A 6,383-nucleotide genomic window follows, 5' to 3' on the forward strand; every position below is an offset into this window, starting at 1 on the left:
TCTACTAGCGCATCCCCTGCCATGCAAGATTTTTTGTCTTGGATAAGATAGGTTTTAGTGCTATAGATGATATGGAGGTAAAGAGAGTTTATTTGAAGACGGAGCATGGGTATACTTTCAACATCAAATTATATAATGGAGACACATACACCCATTTTGAATGCAAAACTTGGCAAGCACTATGAAAGGCTTATGCATTTGAGCCTGATATGGTTATCACCTTTGATATTCGTCCGGAAGATGATATTGAAGGTAATATAGACATCTGGGTCGATGTGCAAACGCCTCCAGTTCTACCATTTGATGAGTTTTTCTCAACCATGCATGCATATGTTTATGTCTTTCATACAGTTTATTCAAAAATAGTTGACAACTAATTTGTATTGTCAGCTTATTTCGGTTCAAGCAAACATGTCCGGTGCTTGGTAGACAGGACCTACTACTGCCCTGGGGCTCAACTAAACTGCGAGGAGATAAGTCATTATGTTTCATGGCTTGAGAATCTTAATACTGTCAAGACAATTTTTTTTCCTAAACTTAGAAATGTTAGTACTCAAAACGTGCGACCAATGGTGATCGTATTGAACTACGGTCACATCTATAATCAAAAGATGGTAAGATTTTAAATATTTGTCCTTAATTAGTGCATCTTTTGCATACATTATTTTTGAAGCTAAAACTTTCATTGCTTAGTATATTAATTACTATACGATGTTGTTCAACAGGGACTTCCGATGACAGTTGTGCCTCAGTGGATCGAGACAAAAGGTCGCATGTCAATGGTTAGCTTACGACCAAGATTTCCTACATTGCACATGAGTGCATTCAGGATTTCTGAAAGCGAAGAATGCTTAATAGTGAAAGATTGGAGCAAAATTGTTAACAATCGCAGAGAAGTACTAGGGGGCAGTAAGGAGAAGTGCAACCCAAGATTAGGAGACAGATTCATCTGCATGCTCCAGTATGATGAATCAGGAGAGTTATACATGTTCTATGCTATTCTACCTGAGAGGGAGCAGCAGGATCAGTCTTCATGCTCTTAATTAGTACTTGTCTCATGGATCCGTGTCCTGAACTTCGATGTTGGTGATGATTATGTTGAACTTGATGATATCTCTTTGCTTCTGTTACAAAGTGAATGTTTCCTCTTTAAGCTAGCCAACGTTGATGATGATTACATAGCTAGCGGTAATGACTATGATGATTAAATAGTGGTAATTAGACGACTACGATGATTTTTAGCTAGCTAGAGTTTATTTATTTATTAATATGCGATGATGATGATGATGATGACGACTACAACTCATTATAACGTAAAACAATCCTAAATTAAATTGATAACACAAATTTAATTGAAAAATACAAAATAAAACAAAAACCCACAACCATTTAGTACCGGTTGGTGTTACCAACCGGTACTAAAGGGCTCCCGGCCCCCGGAGCTGGCTTGTGCCACGTGGTACCCCTTTAGCACCGGTTCGTGCTGAACCGGTACTAAAGGGAGGAGGGGCTTTAGTGCCGAAACTTTAGTGCCGGTTGCTGAACCGGCACTAAAGGGCCTTACGAACCGGTGCTATTGCCCGGTTCTGCACTAGTGTTTGTCAATTCCACTGTGATTCGCGTAGAACTGTTTTGCCTGCAAAATAGGATGCCATTTTACCCTAGACTTCAATTGCCTTGTGGTATTTGTTCTCTTATTCCCAATTAACTGCCTTCTGCAACATAACAATATGGTGTGTGGGACATTAGTAACTAATCAGATCCTAGTTGGGTTAGTAAACATGAAATATTCAAGCAAATTATATGTACTCACCCGTCCCTAAATATAAGTCTTTCTAGAGATTACAATATGGACGTCATACGGACTCTAAAATATGTTTATATACATCCGCATGTAGTCCGTATTAAATCTCTAATAAGAGGGCTTATATTTGGAATCGGAGGGAGTACTATATATGGACTACTAAAGAATAACAAAATAAAATTATTTTGAACTTTGGATTTTACAAGTGCAAGCAATTTTTGCTGCCGTCTAGTTACAAGTGACTCTGGTACTGCGATTGCATCGCCAAGAAATTAACTCCTTTGCAATCTCATCCTTCTGTGGACGAACTCCATCTGCTGGCGTAACTGTGGATTCCTCATCCTGCTGTTCATGAACTCCATCGGCCAGCGTAACTGTGAATTCTTCCAACACTGCAGCCCTGGAGAGGAGAAACCTTGCCAGCATCTTTTCGAGAGGCCGCCCTTGGAAGTTTGCAATGTTGATTCTTCTCACCTTGTGAGCCAGGCACCTGACGTGCGTATGCCACAAACTATTGGGCATCTGGCTACTATACACGGCGCTGCTGTCGATGGTGCCGTCCTCCGACTTGGTATCCGAGTCTGAATCTGATGCCACATGGTAGCGTCTCCTCTTCTCCTTTGGAGGGTCAGGCGCCAGAGGAAACAGAGTCAGCACTTCCAGGTTCCAGGTGTTGAGAAGCAGAGCGGCGACGGACCGGACGGCGTGATCGGTGAGCAAGCAGCCATGGAGGCTCAGGTGCGTGAGGCTGTCTAGGGAGCGCAGGAGGCTTGTGAACAGGCTGCTGTAGTAGGCCATTGATGGGCGCAAGGAAAGGTGGAGATACTTGAGGTTCTTCTTGCAGCTGCGGATGAGCGTCGTGACTGGAGCGATGTCGTCTGGCACCTTGCTGGAGAGCTTCTCGCAGATTTCGATCCTCACCGCCTTGACTCCGTTGTAGTTTGCGACGGTGATGAAGGACGAGCCGTGGGGAGGAAGGCCGCCCTTGTAGTGCAGCGACTCTAGGCAGGTGGTGTGCAGCTCGACGCCGGTGGCGTGGTGACAGCAGATCATGGCGAAGTTCCGCAGGCAGGGGCTGGGCACCGTGATCTCGAGATCAGTCGCTGCAGCTCCCCGCGCGGGTCCATGATCCTCGCGAGGCAGAGCGTCTCTAGCGACGCCATGGTCATGGCCAAGTTTTCCGGCATGTCGAGCCTCCATCCCACCAGGCGCAGGCGGCGGAGCATGGGGCACCCGAAGATGTGGCGCTGCGTGTGGGTGTACCTGTTACGGTCGCTCTTGTCGAAGTCCGCCGAGTTTTTCCGTCCGTAGAGGCCTGGCGTGAAGGGGCAAAGGCGGCTGCCCAGGCCAGACTCGTGGTACCCAGTGGCGGAGTTAGAATTGGCTGACGCCCCAGACGAGAAACTAAGTGTAAAAATATCTAGTTTCAAGCATAGTTTTAAATAGCCTGCTATAGCCTCGTTATAACTTCGCTATAGTTGTTTGAGCATGTTGCCGCTAATTTCAAGTACAATTTGCCGCTATAGCCTCGTTATAGCCTAGCTATAGCTGTTTTTAAGGGTCGCCGCTATATGTCATAGCCCGCTATTTAAAACATTGGTTTCAAGGCATATAAAGTCAAGTTATAACTAATAAAAATCCAAACACAATGTTCAATGGCGGTATTTGTTCATTCACAGTTTAACTAATAAAGTAAGATATATTAAAAAACAATATCTAGCATATAAATGATACAAAAGATGGTACCAAATCAAAGGATTGATTGATATGAGCCTCCTATGACTGCATGTTCAATAAAGAAAGACATATGATGTCTCTCCTCCAAGGGCGACTAGGGTTCCTGCCGCTCGACAGCAGCGGCGGCGCCATTCTACCTCGTCCCCTGTGGCTTTAGGTCCATGGGGCGTGGTGGATCCCGGCCCTTGCGGCGGGAGGACTCTATTTTTAGACATTTATTTGAGTTTTTTGGGCTTATGTCCTACTCAGGAAGGCGAGATGGTGGCGTCTTCCTGAAGATGGAATCAGGTTCTCCCTGCCTAGCCCCATCCTAATGGTGCGTCTAGCATTGTCGGACAGGGTGTGGAGGTGTTTCTTCAGCGGATCTCACACAATTCAGTCGGTGGTTGTATTTGATGCGCTTGTCTTATAAGGCCTTAATACGATGACTTCTGACTATCTACTACATGCCAGCTCCGGCGAGGGAGGGCGATGACGACGGCATGATTTTGGTTCGCTTCAGTGCTTGTAGTCGTCGTTAGGTGGTCTACGAACTCGAATGTAAGTTTTATTATTTTTAATTTTCATTGTACTGCTACATTTGAAGATGAATAGATTAAAAGTTTTCCGGCAAAAAAATTATAAATTTTGAAATACAAATCAGTGCATTCAAGTAATTTTTTTTTAAAAAAACTTAGTAGGTTTAATAACATATGCAAAATGTGAATTACTAAATCGTATTTCACATTTATCTTCTCTGCAGAACAACAAAAGTAAGTAAAACAATATAAAAAGGGAAAGAATTAAAGATCATGTTTGAATCAAGCCTTAAATAGTGACAACTAGCAAGAGAAATTCCCTGCAAAAAAAAAACTAGCACGAGAAAATGGGATTTGAAAATAGTGGCAACTAGCAAGACAAATCTCTTCATCAACTAGCCTAAGATGGGTCATCTTCCTTTTCTAGACAAAAAGACTTCCGTACGCAACGCACTAGCAGCTCAGGCTTTTGTGTCTTTCTTGTTCTCATTCACTTTTTTATTAATTGAAGTGGGCTGCACCCCAGGCCAGTGTTTTGTTCAATGGCCCAGCAAGAGGGGTAGGAAGTGGGCTGCGCCCTAGGCCAGTTTTTTTTCTCTAGATATGTAGGCTGAGAAATTTCTCACGCCCCAAGCCATTGCCTGGGCTGGGGCCCAGATCCGCCCTGAGCTCGACGTCGAGGTCCTCGACGCCGGAGTTCACGGCGGTGACGATCCACTGGTCGAGCAGGTTGTACGGGGGGTAGAAGGCGTCGAGGTGCAGCACGCGGATCGGCGTCTCCGCGCCCTTGCCCATGATCGCGCGCGCTCGTCACCTGGTGGTCGTAGCAGACCTTGAGCTCGCCGAAGCGGCGGTTTCGTTCGCCGGTCTTGGTGTCGACGAGGTGGACGACGGGGACGCCCTCGTGCACGCGCCGCCATCGGCGGGCGAGCCCGCTTGTGCGCACGGCCTCGTCGGACTCGAGGTGGGAGAGGACGCGCTCCAGCGCCGTTTGTCGGGGAGAGCGCTCAGCCGGTCTCCTTCCTGCCTGTGCGACGGCGCCATCTTCGGCCAGAGATCGGATAGATGCGATCGCGTGCGTGCCTGTCTATATATCTCTCCTGATTATTAGTCGGTTCCGGTAGTCGGTAACGTTCCACTTTAAACCCTAGAGGATCCGTAGCCTTAACCCCAATACGTAGGGGAAAAACCAGAAACGAGATAGAAAGTTCGCTTGTGGTGGCCGATGCAAACAAGATTTTCCTACGATTGGTCACAAAGGCATATTCTTATGAAGGAACCTGAGAATAATTTTGCATGCGTTTCACACTTTCGTAATTCTATTACATGTCGAATTATGTGTTTTGCCGAGAAATATGCTGGATTTAGTTAATAGCATCACTCAAACGTAAGTACGGGCGCCCCCGCTCGGGTGACTCGGGCGGGCCGCAACCCTAGCCGCCGCCCGGGGCGCGACCTCCCTCCTTCCCTCCATCCGTCGCCGTCGGGGGACACCGCCATGCTAAGCCCGGGGGACGTCGGCGGCGGTGAGGGTTTCCCTCTCTCCCACGGCATGGGACGGTGCTGCCCCCCCTGGCGTGTGGAGGCACAACCGGTCGGGTCTTGGTGGGCCGACGGCCGATCGTCTGGCCTCGAATTGGCGGCGGCGTGAAGGACTTGGTGGATGGGTCAGCTGCATGCGTGTGGTCTCCGGTTAGATCTGATCTGCCCGGTGCCGCCTGCTCGCTGCGCTTCGAAGGAGATCGGTGGAGGTCTTGTGCACACGATGTTGGATGGAGATTTGTTAGGAAGATTCGGGTGAAAGCCCTACTCTCGGCTCGTTTCCAAGGCGGCGATGGCGGTGTTCTTCTTCATCGCCCCCTTCTTGAAGGCATTGCCGTGGTGAGGCTACAAACCCCTACCGGTACCTCGGGAGGAAACCCCAGATCGGCCGAAATAGACTTATAAGGCACATGCGTAAATACGAGTTCAATATGTAATCTAACCACATACATATACCATACATGATACTTTGGATCAAATCAGCGTTTAACAAGAGTTGTCCAGACTTCGTCTGTAATATATTCCACTAGAGATGTTTGAGAGATTTCATTATTAGCCTTGCCTTCAAAGTGAGTTTTTCTAAGATGATACCGATATTGTCACATAGCAGACTGGAAAATACGAGTGCATGCTTGTTTGGCCGCATCATCTTTCGGATCCAACTTGAACCTCTGAAAATGCAGCTAATCCCCGGATGGTTTTGATAATTAATAACAACATATAAGTCATTGATCTAATGCTCATTGGTAATAGTTTTTAGGGAAGATCAATGATTGACATGT

The 6,383-nt window shown here is 46.8% G+C and overlaps 1 pseudogene; it reads right to left on the reverse strand.

Moving 5' to 3' along the window:
* Positions 1 to 2,032: 2,032 nt before the first annotated feature.
* Positions 2,033 to 5,103, reverse strand: LOC147986961 (uncharacterized; annotated as a pseudogene).
* Positions 5,104 to 6,383: the final 1,280 nt, after the last annotated feature.

This window comes from Triticum urartu, chromosome 2A (assembly GCF_056163025.1).
Source record: "Triticum urartu cultivar PI428250 chromosome 2A, HENAU_Tu73, whole genome shotgun sequence".
In the NCBI taxonomy this organism is placed as follows: Eukaryota; Viridiplantae; Streptophyta; class Magnoliopsida; order Poales; family Poaceae; genus Triticum; species Triticum urartu.